Source organism: Leuresthes tenuis, unplaced genomic scaffold, assembly GCF_036924035.1.
Source record: "Leuresthes tenuis unplaced genomic scaffold, fLeuTen1.0.hap1 SCAF_40, whole genome shotgun sequence".
Taxonomy (NCBI): domain Eukaryota; kingdom Metazoa; phylum Chordata; class Actinopteri; order Atheriniformes; family Atherinopsidae; genus Leuresthes; species Leuresthes tenuis.
Genome location: NW_027325394.1, coordinates 711138 through 729999, shown reverse-complemented (window position 1 = coordinate 729999; position 18862 = coordinate 711138). Strand labels below are relative to the sequence as shown.

The 18862-nt window shown below is 43.8% G+C and overlaps 5 non-coding genes and 1 pseudogene across 5 annotated transcripts; 5 read left to right on the top strand and 1 right to left on the bottom strand.

Annotated features, from left to right (window-relative positions):
- Positions 1–5018: 5018 nt before the first annotated feature.
- LOC140285454 (U2 spliceosomal RNA) lies at positions 5019–5208 on the top strand. The gene has a single exon (XR_011910491.1). It is a non-coding gene; the product is annotated as a U2 spliceosomal RNA (small nuclear RNA).
- Positions 5209–5619: 411 nt separating this feature from the next.
- On the top strand, positions 5620–5733 carry LOC140285426 (U5 spliceosomal RNA). The gene has a single exon (XR_011910466.1). It is a non-coding gene; the product is annotated as a U5 spliceosomal RNA (small nuclear RNA).
- Positions 5734–6008: 275 nt separating this feature from the next.
- On the top strand, positions 6009–6196 carry LOC140285462 (U2 spliceosomal RNA). Its single transcript, XR_011910498.1, has one exon. It is a non-coding gene; the product is annotated as a U2 spliceosomal RNA (small nuclear RNA).
- Positions 6197–6607: 411 nt separating this feature from the next.
- LOC140285425 (U5 spliceosomal RNA) lies at positions 6608–6721 on the top strand. The gene has a single exon (XR_011910465.1). It is a non-coding gene; the product is annotated as a U5 spliceosomal RNA (small nuclear RNA).
- Positions 6722–6996: 275 nt separating this feature from the next.
- Positions 6997–7184, top strand: LOC140285459 (U2 spliceosomal RNA). Its single transcript, XR_011910496.1, has one exon. It is a non-coding gene; the product is annotated as a U2 spliceosomal RNA (small nuclear RNA).
- Positions 7185–11837: 4653 nt separating this feature from the next.
- Positions 11838–11987, bottom strand: LOC140285410 (U2 spliceosomal RNA; annotated as a pseudogene).
- Positions 11988–18862: the final 6875 nt, after the last annotated feature.

Below are 18862 nucleotides of genomic sequence, written 5' to 3'. Positions count from 1 at the left end.
AAATCGAAATGCTCTGGAGTGAGCGACACAGCCAATAAAGTAGGCGCACATATTTTTTCACTTCTTCTCATAGTCATTGTCAGGCCCCAAAGAAATGTGTGATGTGCAGTGCAAATCAGTAGGTTGCATGAAATCAGAATGGGGTGAAACTAACGCTTTTGCTTCTTCCACTAGTTGTTGTGAAAAAGGAGAGCTGGGAAGTTTCCACTCATAAGCATATGTAAGTGCCGATGAATCAAACTGCACTGCTGTGAAAACTTTGTCAGGCTGTAACATAACCTTAACACCCTCTGGTGTAGAAGTTAAAATAATGCCTAATTTACACATGAGATCACAGCCCATCAGGTTAATGGGACACAACTCTGATAACAAAAATGAGTGTTTGAAGGAGAGCTCATCGGGAGTGACAACACGCAATGGGCATTGTCATTTTCTCCTTCACAACCTGGCCTGATGCAGACATACAGTAAACGTGGTTTCCACTTAACTTTGGAGGACAATCAAACTCCCCTGACGTCACTACTGATGAACATAAGTTCCTATATTCTGAGAGAAATATCTTTGCTCTAGGACGGAAATAGCATGCAAAACTTTACTACGTGAATCACAGTCGGCAAGCGTTTCTTCACTACACAGAGCAGGAAAAATGTGTGAGTGTGTTTGTGCTATCACCCATTAGTGGAGGCTCCGCTGCCGCGTGACGTCCAGAACCTGCCTCCCACCCTCAGTCAGCCTTTTGCCCAATTTCATCACTTTTTAGCTGTGGACAGTCCTTCTTCCAGTGTCCAGTCTGGCCACAGTAAAAACAAATATTCGGATCATAGCTCTGGCGTGGCTCCTCTCCCACACGTCCACGTCTTCGACTTCGGCCTCGTCCTCTGTTTACACCAACTGCGTAATACATGGTCATGGTTGCCACATGCAGCTCCTTTTCACACTTGTCCCTTTTGGTTGTCTTACGCGTCTCAACTTGGTTCTGAGCATGGCGAGCATATCGGCGAACGTCAGCCAAACGAGGACCCTCACACCATCCCACGTAAATGTTCTTTACTTCAGTGGCGACATCTATATAATATTGTCTGGGTCCCGTTAAAACATGTATTTTTCCCATCTAATTCCTTGTTTGCTTTAAAACAAGTATTCCCCATTTTCTATCCCTTCAGTAGCCAACCAGTTTGTATGGAGTACACTGGAGCAACTTGACTGATCAGTAAAACACTGCTTTTGTTGTCACCGCAAGGCTTCCCCCGTCGGTTGTTTCACTGAGACACTACTGAGTAACTACAACTCAACACAGTTTATACACATAACATTCATATACATACTAACAAACAAACAAACAATAATTTATCGCAATTTTCTCATCTCTGTTTGAACGTACACCCAGGTAAATATTCCTGTAGTCTTCTCATACCGACTATGGACCCATTCATTGTTTAACTTCACTGTTTTGCAAATCCTAATTGAATATTACACATTGACATTGAACTTTACTGGATAAGCAGGTCTTCATTGCATTCAGCAGCCTATATGTGAGCATCTATGTGTAAGCTGTTCTTCTTTGCATTTATCAGCAGCAAGCAATTCTTCACTGCACATGCATATGTAAATAGTAAAACAATTCCAATGTGTTAGCGAAACCTTCTATATCACAGTGGTTTCTAAGATCTATTTTAAGTTCTTTGCCATCAGTGAGATGACATAGTTTACAAAGTGTGTCAAATTATCACTGAAGATCTTTTCAGGAATTTCAAATCTAGAAATGAGTTATTTTACGCGTGATTTTGCTACTGAGAGTGCATCTGCTTGTGCACATGGAAATATTTCAGACCATTTGGTAAAAACCTCTGTTGTCACTGAGCAGAATCGTTTCCCTTAACATTAATTTAGTTCAATGAAATCTACACAATAATGAAATAATGAAATACAAACAAATATGTTGAAAAAGATACACTGGCTTAGGGAATTATCTTCGTTTTGGTCTTAGATTGCCCTGTGGAATGTATTTTGCACATATTTGACCTGCTAGACAAAACTTTATTCATTTATTTATTCTAAAAAAAAAATTCAATAATTAGTAAAACCATATGCTGTAAAAACCTTGTTCATTATTGCTTCCATCCCTCCTGTTGAGACATGACATGGTCCGTGGCTCAATACTGCAGCATATTTAAACAAATTCTTTGGCAGTATGGTTTTCCTTCCGGTCATTCATACGAGTCTATTGTAGATGGCAATTGAATAACATCTAATAATGCTAAAATATTTGTAGTTTATACATTTAGCTGTGGATGTCAACATACCTGTTTTTCCAATGCTGTGTTAACACATGTACAGTTGAGAAGGCATACTGACTGTCAGTGTAAACGTTAACAACCTTTTTGTTATTTAATTTACAAGCTTCAGTTAAAGCTACCAATTCGACTGCTTGAACAGAGTAATTTTTTGGTAGTTGGTGTTTTAAGAAAACTTCAGTTTCTGTTACTACTGCAAATCCTGTAGCATTTGTGCCATCAGGGTTTTTTGCTTGACCTGTTGAATAAATATAGTTATTTCTGCATTTTCATAACGTATATCAGTTAAGTCTGGCCTGGGTAAAACACTGATGGTTATTTCTGACATGCAATCATGAGGCTTTCCATCTGTGGGGTAGGTAGCAGTGTGGATGGATTAAGTGTAGCACATCTCTCGACAACAAGGTGTGGCTGTGAAAGAAGAACTGTTATGTAGGAGAGATGTCTGGTAAAGATATTTTGTTAAGTAACCATATCACAGCCACTGCATGAGGTACCTTAAGTGTTAATGGGTGAAATAACACCATTATTGTTGATGCCTGCACTGCCAATGGCTTCTGGCCATTGATTCAAAAGTACGATCTCGTCCCTGTTTCCCCCTTTCAGTGGACACTTGCCCCTAATTACCGCAATTCAGCAGGGGGTCTTTCATTAGGAGTACTGGACTCCCCCGTGCACGGTTTCAGCTCCGACCCTGGAAAGCGGAAAAAACGTTGAGATCTGGTTTGAGGACCCAATTGTTGAGAAAAGTCTCTCAATGAGACTCAGAGTTGCTGGAGTCAGTTAATGCAAATGTTTAATCTTGCAGCAAGTTCAAGAATGTGTGTGTGAATGGGTGTATGTGTGCGAACGTGTGTGAGTTTGTGTATGTGAGAGTTTAATGAACCTGTTATCCACAGGCAGGTCTTAACTAGTATGGCACAGGTCCAGCCTGTCTCATCTTTTTTGGAAGGTCCAGCGCTCGGCCGTAACCCTTCTGTCTGTTTGGACTCTCACATACATTCGGTTAATCATAGAAAAACGAGAACAAAACTTTTTAGCCCCTTAAATTCATAAAACAGACATGGTGCAGTTATTTCCATTCTAGAAAATAAGAGTAATCACCACCATTCCTATAAATTCTGGATATTCTAACAATCTGAATCTTTTTTAAATGTTCGATGAAGCCCTTTGCTGTTCTGTTTAGAGACTCAGCTGATCATAAACCAAGTTTTGCTCTTGAACCAAGCTTCTAAACTCTTCACCTTTTTCATTTCTCAGTTAGTATTCACTTTAAAACTGATTAAAAGAAAAATTAAATGAATGCCTATCAACAAATGTGGGATCTAAACTCTAGTGCTTTCTCTAAAATAATTTCCTTTCTCAATTCAGAAATGTGTGTGTGTAAGTCACAACACCCGTGACACCAAAACGGCTTTCTTTTCTCTCTTTTCTCTACACTCTGCACTGTGAGCACACACACCAAATCAGAAAGGCTTTTTTCTCTCTTTTCTACATTATGGACTGTGGGGACACAAAACCGCTCTCTCTCTTTTTTTTTTTGATTGTGTGCCAGGGCGTTGTCTCACGTATTAGATTATGCTTAAGATACGAATGGGTTTATCAGTCACATCAGAATCCATACATACTGATCCTCCCGTAATAAAATGGTCGGATCTTATCAAACACACTTTGTTTCTTGTGACAAGTCAGCGAAACAGCGTATACACGTCAAGACACTGAATCAAGTTTGCCAAAAGAACTCATAAGTTTGGCAGTATTGCTCTGCCGTCAGCAATCATACACCCATTTTATTTTCATGAGACATGTGCAGGCACCTGTTCATCTACTGTTCTATCACTATGAATTAGTTTATCTATTATCAATAAGGATACTTCTACAACTACTTTCAAAGTATGTCCGGACTTCTTATGTTGTCAGTTGCTATATATGAATAAGTGGGTTGCTACTGAAAAGCATTAAGCATGTCACACAGCCCAAACATATAACATTTCAGGACACTTACACAACACATTCAAATCAAACAGTCAGACAACATACAAGAACATATACCCCAGCCGGCATTGCTCCCTGCCTATTTTCCTACAACTCACTATGTGTGCGCACACCTTTATTCACAAACTCTTCAACTTATACTCTTTTACCGAAGCTGCTACAGCTCGATTGGCCAAATACCCTTAGATCCTATTTCGGTGAATTTGACATCTGCCTTGTATGTAACAGATTAGCGGTTTAGCAGTTTTAATTTAGTTTGAGTGAAGGAATTCATTTTATAGCAAAATCCGAAATCGTGAAGAACTCATGAAAGTAAGCTTATTCTCGGATTCCTGAAACTTTAGATTTGCTCTTTCTTTTACTGCAAAGTACAACGTTGAGCAGCACTAATGAGTTGTTTCTATTTTTGGCAGGCTTTACCTTTGCGGATGAAGCCCTTTCTGTCTGTGCAAAAGAAATCTTGTTACTGTGCAGAGTGACTTCTCTGAGTAGAGTCGCCTTACTTGTTGCGACTGTGCCGATGTTCGAAGCTGGAGTGCAAAGTTGTTGCTTGAATGGTGCTCGCTGGAGCGTGTGGTAGTGTAAAGTTATACCATTTAAAAGGGCTGAAGAGTGCTCAGTGCAGCGGGTGGGCGGAGGTGCAAAGTGACACTATGGCCATAAAAAGAACACCGCTACAAGTGCGCATTGTGCCAGGAAGGGCCCTCGGACGTGAACCAGTGGACAGTTATCGCTTCTCGGCCTTTTGGCTAAGATCAAGTGTAGTATCTGTTCTTATCAGTTTAATGTCTGATATGTCCTCTATGCGAGACTACATATTAAATGGATTTTTATCAATAGGAGTTGAAAAAGGAGCTTGCTCCGTTCACTCCAAGCATCGACCCGGTACTGCAGTGCCGCTGGGAACGGTGCGCTCTCCTCTGCTCTTGTGAAAAAGCAAACAGCGGTGCAGGATGGAAGTTTCAGGGAGCCTAAGATGAAACTTTCTTTTAATCTGCTGATAAAAGAGAGTGAATGCGAAGCAGACTTTAACACGGCTCTGGGAGCGAGCCGAGTGCGGGCTAACCGGGAGAATTGCTTGAAAGAAACGCGACACCGAATGAGCAGTCAGATCAAAGCCTCAATACGGTGTTCCCGTGTTGTTTGTGGCTGCCTTGTCTTTTGCACAGAGTAAAAGACAAGGCAGCCATCGAATAGGGCCCGATTGTTCCTACTTGGTCAGCCGAGGAGCAAGGGGGGGGAGCAAGCGTCTCAACCAAGCAAAGCTCACCATGGGGAAGGTGGCTATGCCAACTAGCCTGATGCCCTGCTCCCGCAGTGATGGATAATCATACACTGGTTTCTCTTCATAATGTACAAGTCTTTCGCCTTTTACTAAAGACTTCCGTGGAGAGCAGCACTAATGAATTGTTTCTATTTTTGGCAGGCTTTACCTTTGCGGGTGAAGCCCTTTCTGTCTGTGCAAAAGAAATCTTGTTACTGTGCAGAGTGACTTCTCTGAGTAGAGTCGCCTTACTTGTTGCGACTGTGCCGATGTTGCTTGAATGGTGCTCGCTGGAGCGTGCGGTAGTGTAAAGTTATACCATTTAAAAGGGTTGAAGAGTGCTCAGTGCAGCGGGTGGGCGGAGGTGCAAAGTGACACTATGGCCATAAAACGAACACCGCTACAAGTGCGCATTGTGCCAGGAAGGGCCCTCGGACGTGAACCAGTGGACAGTTATCGCTTCTCGGCCTTTTGGCTAAGATCAAGTGTAGTATCTGTACTTATCAGTTTAATATGTGATATGTCTATGCAAGGACTACATATTAAATGGATTTTTATCAATAGGAGTTGAAAAAGGAGCTTGCTCCGTTCACTCCAAGCATCGACCCGGTACTGCAGTGCCGCTGGGAACGGTGCGCTCTCCTCTGCTCTTGTGAAAAAGCAAACAGCGGTGCAGGATGGAAGTTTCAGGGAGCCTAAGATGAAACTTTCTTTTAATCTGCTGATAAAAGAGAGTGAATGCGAAGCAGACTTTAACACGGCTCTGGGAGCGAGCCGAGTGCGGGCTAACCGGGAGAATTGCTTGAAAGAAACGCGACACCGAATGAGCAGTCAGATCAAAGCCTCAATACGGTGTTCCCGTGTTGTTTGTGGCTGCCTTGTCTTTTGCACAGAGTAAAAGACAAGGCAGCCATCGAATAGGGCCCGATTGTTCCTACTTGGTCAGCCGAGGAGCAAGGGGGGGGAGCAAGCGTCTCAACCAAGCAAAGCTCACCATGGGGAAGGTGGCTATGCCAACTAGCCTGATGCCCTGCTCCCGCAGTGATGGATAATCATACACTGGTTTCTCTTCATAATGTACAAGTCTTTCGCCTTTTACTAAAGACTTCCGTGGAGAGCAGCACTAATGAATTGTTTCTATTTTTGGCAGGCTTTACCTTTGCGGGTGAAGCCCTTTCTGTCTGTGCAAAAGAAATCTTGTTACTGTGCAGAGTGACTTCTCTGAGTAGAATCGCCTTACTTGTTGCGACTGTGCCGATGTTGCTTGAATGGTGCTCGCTGGAGCGTGCGGTAGTGTAAAGTTATACCATTTAAAAGGGTTGAAGAGTGCTCAGTGCAGCGGGTGGGCGGAGGTGCAAAGTGACACTATGGCCATAAAACGAACACCGCTACAAGTGCGCATTGTGCCAGGAAGGGCCCTCGGACGTGAACCAGTGGACAGTTATCGCTTCTCGGCCTTTTGGCTAAGATCAAGTGTAGTATCTGTACTTATCAGTTTAATATGTGATATGTCTATGCAAGGACTACATATTAAATGGATTTTTATCAATAGGAGTTGAAAAAGGAGCTTGCTCCGTTTACTCCAAGCATCGACCCGGTACTGCAGTGCCGCTGGGAACGGTGCGCTCTCCTCTGCTCTTGTGAAAAAGCAAACAGCGGTGCAGGATGGAAGTTTCTTTAATCTGCTGATAAAAGAGAGTGAATGCGAAGCAGACTTTAACACGGCTCTGGGAGCGAGCCGAGTGCGTGCTAACCAGGAGAATTGCTTGAAAGAAACGCGACACCGAATGAGCGGTCAGAACAAAGCCTCAATACGGTGTTCCTGTGGTGTTTTTATAAAATGCGGTGTAAAAAAAGGTGTGAATGCCCCATAGAAAACTAAAAGGTGGAGCGGAAGTGTTCGGCTGCAAGAAGGTGTGAATGTCCGACTATATTTGGTGAAAAGCAGGTGAAGCAAGGTCTGAATGCCCAACCTTACATCATCAAAAGCGAGATCAGAGGTTTTTGGCTGCAAGAAGGCCATAGTTTGCCAAAAGCGGGTAAGGTGCGAATGATCGGCTAAATATCAACAAAAGTGGAGGCGGAGGTCTTCGGATGCAAGTGGGTGTGAATATCCCACCATACAAGTATGGTGGAGAGGAAGCTGTGAATGGCCGACCATAGTTTGCAAAAAGCGGGTGAGAAAAGGTGCGAATGTCCAACCATACATGATCAAAACAGGGAGCGGAGGTGTTTGGCTGCGACAAGGTGTGAATGTCCACCCATAATTAATGAAAAGCGGGCAACAAGTAGGTTCGAATGCCCAACCATACATCATCAAAAGCAGGAGTGGATGTGTTCGGCTACAAGAAGGTTTGAATGTCCAAGCATAGTTTGTAAAAAGCGGGTAAGAAAAGGTTCGAATGCCCGAACATACACCATCAAAAGAGGGAGCGGAGGTGTTCCGCTGTAAGACGGTGTGAATGTCCGACCATAGTTGGTAAAAAGTGGGTATGAAAAGGTTCGAATGCCCAAATTCGGCTGCAAAAAACTGTGTTCGGCTGCAAAAAGGTGTGAATGTTCGACTAAATTTTGTAAAAAGCGGGTAAGACAAGGTGCGAATGCCTGACAATCTATGATCAAAAGCGGGAGGAGAGGTCTTCGGATGAGAGTGGTTTAGAATTTCCAACCATAATCTATAAAATGCGGTGAAAAAAAAGGTGTGATAGAACACTAAAAGGTGGAGCGGAAGTGTTCGGCTGCAAGAAGGTGTGAATGTCCGACTATATTTAGTGAAAAGCAGGTGAAGCAAGGTCTGCATGCCCAACCTTACATCATGAAAAGCGAGATCAGAGGTGTTTGGCTGAGAGAAGGCCACAGTTTGCGATGCAATAATTAAAGGCCTCATGCCAGATGTCGCCACTGAAGTAAAGAACATTTACGTGGGATGGTATGAGGGTCCTCGTTTGGCTGACGTTCGCCGATATGCTCGCCATGCTCAGAACCAAGTTGAGACGCGTAAGACAACCAAAAGGGACAAGTGTGAAAAGGAGCTGCATTTGGCAGCCATGACCATGTATTACGCAGTTGGTGTAAACAGAGCACGAGGCCGAAGTCGAAGACGTGGACGTGTGAGAGAGGAGGTCGAAATGGGCCACGCCAGAGCTATGATCCGAATATTTGTTTTTACTGTGGCCAGACTGGACACTGGAAGAAGGACTGTCCACAGCTGAAAAGTGATGAAATTTGGCCAAAGGCTGACTGAGGGTGGGAGGCAGGTTCTGGACGTCACGCGGCAGCGGAGCCTCCACTAATGGGTGATAGCACAAACACACTCACACATTTTTCCTGCTCTGTGTAGTGAAGAAACGCTTGCCGACTGTGATTCACGTAGTAAAGTTTTGCATGCTAGTTCCGTCCTAGAGCAAAGATATTTCTCTCAGAATATAGGAACATGTTCATCAGTAGTGACGTCAGGGGAGTTTGATTGTCCTCCAAAGTTAAGTGGAAACCACGTTTACTCTATGTCTGCATCAGGCCAGGTTGTGAAGGAGAAAATGATATCGCCCATTGCGTGTGTCACTCCCGATGGGCTCTCCTTCAAACACTCATTTTTGTTATCAGAGTTGTGTCCCATTAACCTAATGGGCTGTGATCTCATGTGTAAATTAGGCATTATTTTAACTTCTACACCAGAGGGTATTAACGTTATGTTACAGTCTGACAAAGTTTTCACAGCAGTGCAGTTTGATTCATCTGCACTTACATATGCTTATGAGTGGAAACTTCCCAGCTCTCCTTTTTCACAACAACTAGTGGAAGAAGCAAAAGCGTTAGTTTCACCCCTTTCTGATTTCATGCAACCTGCTGATTTGCACTGAAGATCACACATTTCTTTGGGGCCTGACAATGACTATGAGAAGAAGTGAAAAAATATGTGCGCCTGCTTTATTGGCTGTGTCGCTCACTCCAGAGCAATTCGATTTTTTTAATGTTTGTGGTACTCGCCCTCACATTTCCTTGGCCAAACCTACACACTGGCATTGACAAGGTGTGGGAGAGTTTGTTGCTACATGTCAGAAAGAAACGGATTGGACCGTTTCACCTGCTGATCCAAATTTTATGTTTTCTGAACGATTGTCAGCATACAAAAAAATATTTTTGAGTACAATGCATTGTCAAAGAACTGTGGAATTAATTCCTACCACAGAATCACATTTTGAAGCATGTTTTTAATCTGAAAAAGATTTGTCTTCGATACCCATGTTGGCTGAAGTGCCCAATGATCTTTGGGCGAAGAGCAAATATGATGTGGGGTTGTTTATTGTTGAAACTAGATTAGAAGTAGATAAATATGAAGGACAAAGCAGTTTGAACTTGGTTTGAGAGAAGGAATTAATTTTATTGCAAAATCCGAATTCATGCATAACTCGTCAAATAGATAGTGATGTGTCGTTCGTGAGCAATTCGTTCGACATGAACAAATTTTTTATATGACTCGGGAGTAACGAGTTGTCTCAGTGAGTGATTCGTTCATTTTCATGCAGTACCCTTCCTCACCACATGGCAGGCGGCAGCTTCATAAGCTCAGTCAGCAGGACAGGAAACAGTATTGATTCGTTCATGACTCAACTCCTCGACTGACAGGTCCTCGCACAGGAAACAGTATTGATTAGTTTACGACTCAACTCCTTGGGTCTTCGTTCATTTGTCACGTTTTAAATTCTACGTTTCATTTGACAGGCTGAAGAGCAGTAGGCACAACAGTTCGTTCACAAACCGGATCATTAATCTCATAGACTATTCTACCATCAACAACTTGGAAACCACAATCGACTCTCTAGATGCAGAAAAAGCATTTAATGGAGTGAACTGGAAATTTTTTTACAAACTATGCTCGGACATTCAAACCTTCTTGTAACCGAACACATCCAGTCCTGCTTTTGATGATGTATGGTTGGGCATTCGCACCTTTTTTTTTACCCATTTTTGAGGAATTATGGGTGGACATTCACACCTTCTTGAAGCTGAACACCTCCTCTCCCACTTATGATCATGTGCGGTTGGATATTCGAACATTTTTTTTCATGTTTTCTAGCAATTATTGATGGACATTCAGACCTTCTTGCAGCTGAACACCTCCGCTCCCGCTTTTGATGGTGTATAGTCGGGCTTCCGAGCCTTTTCTTCCCCGGTTTTTACAAATTATGGTTGGACATTTAGACCTTCTTGCAGCCGAAAACCTCCGTTCCCTCTTTTGATCATACATTGTCCGGCATTCGCACCTTTTCTTACCCGCTTTTTACAAACCATGGTCGGACTTTCACACCTTTTAGTAGCCAAACAACTCCGCTCCCGCTATATATTGTGTACAGTCGGGTATTTTAACCTTTTCTTACCCGCTTTTTACCAATTATGGTCGGACATTCACACCTTCTTACAGCGGAACACCTCCGCTCCCTGTTTTGATCATTTATGGTCTGGCAATACTACCTTTTCTTACCCGTTTTTGAGTAATTATGGCTGGACATTCACAGCTTCTTGTAGCCGAACACATCCACTCCTGCTTTTGATGATGTATGGTATGGCATTCGAACCTACTTGTTGCCCGCTTTTCATTAATTATGGGTGGACATTCACACCTTGTCGCACCCAAACACCTCCGCTCCCTGTTTTGATCATGTATGGTTGGACATTCGCACCTTTTCTCACCCGCTTTTTGCAAACTATGGTCGGCCATTCACAGCTTCCTCTCCACCATACTTGTATGGTGGGATATTCACACCCACTTGCATCCGAAGACCTCCGCCCCCACTTTTATTTATATTTTACTTCACTTTTACTTGATATTTAGTCGGTCATTGGCACCTTACCCGCTTTTGGCAAACTATGGCCTTCTTGCAGCCAAAAACCTCTGATCTCGCTTTTGATGATGTAAGGTTGGGCATTCAGACCTTGCTTCACCTGCTTTTCACCAAATATAGTCGGACATTCACACCTTCTTGCAGCCGAACACTTCCGCTCCACCTTTTAGTTTTCTATGGGGCATTCACACCTTTATTTTCACCGCATTTTATAAAAACACCACAGGAACACCATATTGAGGCTTTGTTCTGACCGCTCATTCGGTGTCGCATTTCTTTCAAGCAATTCTCCTGGTTAGCCCGCACTCGGCTCGCTCCCAGAGCCGTGTTAAAGTCTACTTCGCATTCAATCTCTTTTCTCAGCAGACTAAAAGAAAGTTTCATCTTGGGGTCCCTGAAACTTCCATCCTGCACCGCTGTTTGCTTTTTCACAAGAGCAGAGGAGAGCGCACCGTTCCCAGCGGCACTGCAGTACCGGGTCGATGCTTGGAGTGAACGGAGCAAGCTCCTTTTTCAACTCCTATTGATACAAATCCATTTAATATGTGGTCCTTGCATAGACATATCACAACTTGGTTTGAGTGAAGGAATTAATTTTATATCAAAATCCGGAATTGTGTAGAACTCGTGAAACGACGCTTATTCTCGGATTCCTGAAAAGGTTTAGTGTTGTTCTCTCCTATCCTGCAAAGTACAACGTTCTTTTTTGTTTAAAGCTATTTGGACATGGATAAATATGAAGGACAAAGAAGTTTTAACTTAGTTTGAGTGAAGGAATTCATTTTATATCAAAATCCGAAATTGTGTAGAACTCGTAAAATAAGCTTATTCTCGGATTCCTAAAGGTTTAGTGTTGTTGTTTCCTATCCTGCAAAGTACAACGTTCTTTTTTGTTCAAAGCTATTTAGACATGGATAAATATGAAGGAAAATGCAGTTTTAACTTGGTTTGAGTGAAGGAATTCATTTTATATCAAAATCCGGAATTGTGCATTATGGCAGCAGAATTGTAGTCTGAATACCTTTATGCCAAACAGATTTGCTTTGCCAAGGGAAGTTTTATAATTGTTTATTGTTTATGTTTACAATATATAAACTAGCAGAATAAATAATTCATCCTCCTGGTCCCTCCCAGCCCGGAGGGGGCAGCCAGAGACTGGCTGCAATAGGCATCCCCGCTACCTGGGACCCAACACAGGGCAGGAGGGCCTGATGTCCACCAGGCTCGGGGCCTGCAGTCACCATATTCCGGGAGCTACTGTACCCCCAGAAGGAACCCATCCCGCCCCACCCCACTCAACCCAACCCCACCCCAGAGGACCTCTACAAAAACAAACAAACAACAACAAAAATCAAACAAACAAACAAACAAATCACCCGGTTACACCAGTCGCAGCAGCCCGGGCCTGAGACCCACCATCACCCAGGCCCCCCCAGGCCCCCCCCAACAGGGGAAAAGCACACCCCCATACAGACCCCCTCCTCCTCACCGCACGCCCCAACACCCTAAAAAAAACAACCACCTGCGGACACCTTGGAGTTCCCAGAGCAACAAGGCCGGCACCAGGACCTGCACCAACCCACGCATACTGTGGCATGTCCAGGGCAACCCAGACCCCCCAGGCACAGGCAGGGCCCCGCCCCGGGCACAAGGCAGCGGCAAGCCACCAGGTCCAGGCCCAGCTCCACCACCCACGCCAGAGCGGCCCCGTCACCCGGTACAGAGCCAGCAGCCACCACCCCAAGGCCCTCAGGGACCCCGCCCCACACCGCAAGACAGCCCCACCCGCAAGCCCCCAAAACTGCCCTCCAAGCCCGACACACAGTCCCCCCCAGCAATGACCAACCCGGTCCCCACGACCCGAGAGACCACCAGACGCCCGAAGCCACACAGCCCCCCCCCAGCACACACCCAACCGTCCAGAGCGACGGGACATCAACCCACCACCAACACTATGTGATCAAGCTAATCAGAGGGGACCAGAGAGAATTAAATTCAGCCAATTGATGTTTTGAGGAAGCAGACATTGTTTCCATGCTAATATAATCTAAAAGAAAATTTCTAAACTGGTTAATACACAGATTGTTCTTCGCTTTCCAGTTCATGAGAATAGTTTTCTTTGCTATACATAACACTGTGAGGATCATGTGTGCTAAGCTAAATTCCACGTTGATGTTGTCTAAGTCACCCAGTATGCACAGTGTGGGGCATGCAGGAATGCTACACTTTAGCCATGTTGATAGGTCCGCACAGACTTCAAGCCAGAACTTCTGGACAGGCGCACAAAACCACAAAGCGTGTGCATAATCATCAGGTGTGTTATCTGTGCAATGTGAGCAGATGTTTGAGTGTGTTAGACCCATCCTGAACATCCTTTGTCCTGTATAGTGTGTTCTATGAAGAATTTTGTATTGTATGAGCTGTAAATTAGGATTTCGAGTCATTGTGAAGGTGTTCAAACATATTTGTGGCCAGAAGCTATGACTAGAACTGATGGATAAATCTGCCTCCCATTTTGAGGACGGTAGAGACATTGTGTCATCTATCTTAGACAATAATTTATATATTTTTGATAGTAGTTTAGGGGTGCAGATGCTTAGAAATTCTGCTACCCTAATCGGGAGTTGTAAGTCTGGTTGGTGGAGGATATATTTCTTTGTTATTATAGACTTAAGTTGTTGATATTCTAGGAATTTATTGCTGCCTATCTCATGTTGTGATATGAGCTCATCAAATGAAATAAAATGTCCATTTTGGATTATATGTTCCAGATGTTTGATTCCTTTGATCTTCCACAGAGTAAAGTTTAGCATTTTTTTGTTTTGCAGGATGTCAGGATTGTTCCAGATGGGTGTAAGCTTACACGGGACAAGTGAAGACTTTGTTATTTTAAGAAATTCCCACCAGGCTGTCAGAGAGGTGCTGATGTTAATGCTTTTGAAACATTTGTGATTTTTCACTATTTGACTAATAAGTGGCAGGTCAGAGATTTCCAGATTATCACACAATGCTTGTTCTATACTTATCCATGTTCATCTATTGGGCTAGGTTTAAACCATTTTGATATATACTGTAACCTATTGGCTAAGGAATAGTGCTGAAAATTAGGTAAATCTAATCCACCCTGTCCTTGGTCTTCTGTAGGGTTTTTAAACTAATACGTGGTGGTTTGTTTTTCCACAGAAATTTAGAGATGCATGAATCTAGTGACTTAAACCAAGTAGCAGGTGGTTTTATGGGGATCATTGAGAACAGATAGTTAACTTTTGGTAGTATCATCATTTTAATGGTTGTAACTCTCCCCATAAGTGATATAGGTAAGGACTTCCAACGAGAGAGATCGTCCTTTACTGTCTTTAATAATTCCACATTGAGGCGGCCTGTTGCCACTGCGGGTTCTTTCAGAGAGACTCAGAGACAGAGGACGGTTCAACGTATAGTTTATTTAACCCTTTTTCATGAATGTGGAGTCGTTCGCAGGCCTTCCCTCCCGGTTCGTGCTGCCGACTCCACTTCAATCCTCCTTACAGCTCTGAGTTTTTTAAAGAGGAGAGTGATTAGACAAGTGACTGCCGGTGTACTAATCACTCACCTAGTCCTGCTCCCCAGAGCTCTCTCCACAGCTCTCTCCTGCAGCTGATGCACCACGCCCCCTCCACATACCTCCACCGCCTGACCTTGGCCGGGGAGCGGTCCGGCCTAACCCCCCCCCCCCCCCCCCCCCCCCACACACACACACACACACAGCTCGCATGGCGAGGTGTGTGTGTGTGTGTGTACGTTCACACCTTCTTGCAGCTGAACACCTCCGCTTCCGCTTTTGATGGTATATATTCGGGCATTCGAACCTTTTCTTACCCGCTTTTTACCAACTATGGTCGGACATTCACACCATCTTAAAGCGGAACACCTCCGCTCCCTCTTTTGATGGTGTATGTTCTGGCATTCGCACCTTTTTTTACCTACTTTTTACAAACTTTGGTCGGACGTTGACACCTTCTTGCAGCCGAACACCTCCGCTTCCGCTTTTGATGGTATATATTCGGGCATTCGAACCTTTTCTGCCCGCTTTTTACCAACTATGGTCGGACATTCACACCATCTTACAGCGGAACACCTCTTCTCCCGCTTTTGATGATGAATGGTCCGGCATTCTTACCTTTTCTAACACATTTTTCAGCAATTATTGTCGGTCATTCACACCTTTCTCATCAGCTTTTTGCAAATTATGATCTGACATTCACACCTACTTGCAGCCGAACACCTCGGATTCCGCTTTTGATGGTGTATATTTTGGCATTCGAACCTTTTCTTACCCGCTTTTTACAAACCATGGTCGGACTTTCACACCTTCTTTTAGCCGAACAACTCCGCTCCCGCTATTGATTGTGTAGAGTCGGGTATTTTAACCTTTTCTTACCCGCTTTTTACCAATTATGCTCGGACATTCACACCGTCTTACAGCGGAACACCTCCGCTCCCTCTTTTGATGGTGTATGTTCGGGCATTCGAACTTTTTCTTACCCACTTTTTACAAACTATGTTCGGACATTCAAACCTTCTTGTAGCAGAACACATCCATTTCTTCTTTTGATGATGTATGGTTGGATATTCGCACCTTTTCTTACCCATTTTTCAGGAATTATGGGTGGACATTCACACCTACTTGCAGTCGAACAGCTCTCCTCCCACTTTTGATTATGTTTGGTTGGATATTCGAACCTTTTCTTAACTGCTTTTTACAAACTTTGGTCGGACGTTCACACCTTCTTGCAGCCGAACACCTCCGCTTCCGCTTTTGATGGTATATATTCGGGCATTCGAACCTTTTCTTACCCGCTTTTTACCAACTATGGTCGGACATTCGCACCATCTTACAGCGAAACACCTCCGCTCCCTCTTTTGATGGTGTATGTTCGGGCATTCGCACCTTTTCTTACCCGCTTTTTACAAACTATGGTCGGACATTCATACCTTCTTGTAGCCGAAAACCTCCACTCCCTCTTTTGATCATCCATTGTCGGGCATTCGCACCTTTTCTTACCCGCTTTTTACAAACTATGCTCGGACATTCAAACCTTCTTGTAGCCAAACACATCCACTCCTGCTTTTGTTGATGTATAGTTGGGCATTCACACCTTTTCTTACCCATTTTTCAGTAATTATTGGTGGACATTCAGACCTTCTTGCAGCTGAACACCTCTGCTCCCGCTTTTGATGGTGTATAGTCGGGCTTTCGAGGCTTTTCTTCAACGGTGTTTACAAATTATGGTTGGAAATTCAGACCTTGCAGCCGAACACCTCCGCTCCCTCTTTTGATCATACATTGTCGGACATTCGCACCTTGTCTTACCCGCGTTTTACAAACCATGGTCGGACATTCACAGCTTCCTCTCCACCATACTTGTATGGTGGGATATTCACACCCACTTGCATCCGAAGATCTCCGCCCCCACTTTTGTTGATATTTAGTCGGTCATTCACACCTTACCCGTTTTCTTGCAGCCAAACACCTCTGATCTCGCTTTTGATGATGTAAGATTGGGCAATAAGACCTTGCTTTTCCTGCTTTTCACCAACTATAGACGGACATTCACACCTTCTTGCAGCCGAACACTTCCGCTCCACCTTTTAGGTTTCTATCACACCTTTTTTTTCACCGCATTTTATAGATTATAGTTGAAAATTCTCAACCACTCATCCGAAGACCTCTCCTCCCGCTTTTGTTAATATATTTCAACTTTAGTCAGACACTCACACCTACTTGCAACCGAACACCACCTCTCTAGCTTTTGATGATGTATGGTCCGGCATTCTTACCGTTTCTAACACATTTTTCAGCAATTATGGTAGGACATTCACACCTTCTTGCAGCTGAACACCTCCTCTCCCACTTATGATCATGTGCGGATTGATTTTCGAAAATTTTCTTTCATGTTTTCTAGCAATTAATGATGGACATTTAGACCTTCTTGCAGCTGAACACCTCTTCTTCCGCTTTTGATCATACATTGTCAGGCATTCGCACCTTGTCTTACCCGCTTTTTACAAACTTTAGTCAAACATTCACACCTTTTTGCAGCCGAACACAGTTTTTTGCAGCCGAATTTGGGCATTCGAACCTTTTCATACCCACTTTTTACCAAATATGGTCGGACATTCACACCGTCTTACAGCGGAACACCTCCGCTCCCTCTTTTGATGGTGTATGTTCGGGCATTCGAACCTTTTCTTACCCGCTTTTTACAAACTATGCTCGGACATTCAAACCTTCTTGTAGCCGAACACATCCACTCCTGCTTTTGATGATGTATGGTTGGGCATTCGAACCTACTTGTTGCCCGCTTTTCATTAATTATGGGTGGACATTCACACCTTGTCGCAGCCAAACACCTCCGCTCCCTGTTTTGATCATGTATGGTTGGACATTCGCACCTTTTCTCACCCGCTTTTTGCAAACTATGGTCGGCCATTCACAGCTTCCTCTCCACCATACTTGTATGGTGGGATATTCACACCCACTTGCATCCGAAGACCTCCGCCCCCACTTTTGTTGATATTTAGTCGGTCATTCACACCTTACCCGTTTTCTTGCAGCCAAACACCTCTGATCTCGCTTTTGATGATGTAAGATTGGGCAATAAGACCTTGCTTTTCCTGCTTTTCACCAACTATAGACGGACATTCACACCTTCTTGCAACACTTCCGCTCCACCTTTTAGGTTTCTATCACACCTTTTTTTTCACCGCATTTTATAGATTATAGTTGAAAATTCTCAACCACTCATCCGAAGACCTCTCCTCCCGCTTTTGTCAATATATTTCAACTTTAGTCAGACACTCATACCTACTTGCAACCGAACACCACCTCTCTAGCTTTTGATGATGTATGGTCCGGCATTCTTACCGTTTCTAACACATTTTTCAGCAATTATGGTAGGACATTCACACCTTCTTGCAGCTGAACACCTCCTCTCCCACTTATGATCATGTGCGGATTGATTTTCGAAAATTTTCTTTCATGTTTTCTAGCAATTAATGATGGACATTTAGACCTTCTTGCAGCTGAACACCTCTTCTTCCGCTTTTGATCATACATTGTCAGGCATTCGCACCTTGTCTTACCCGCTTTTTACAAACTTTAGTCAAACATTCACACCTTTTTGCAGCCGAACACAGTTTTTTGCAGCCGAATTTGGGCATTCGAACCTTTTCATACCCACTTTTTACCAAATATGGTCGGACATTCACACCGTCTTACAGCGGAACACCTCCGCTCCCTCTTTTGATGGTGTATGTTCGGGCATTCGAACCTTTTCTTACCCGCTTTTTACAAACTATGCTCGGACATTCAAACCTTCTTGTAGCCGAACACATCCACTCCTGCTTTTGATGATGTATGGTTGGGCATTCGAACCTACTTGTTGCCCGCTTTTCATTAATTATGGGTGGACATTCACACCTTG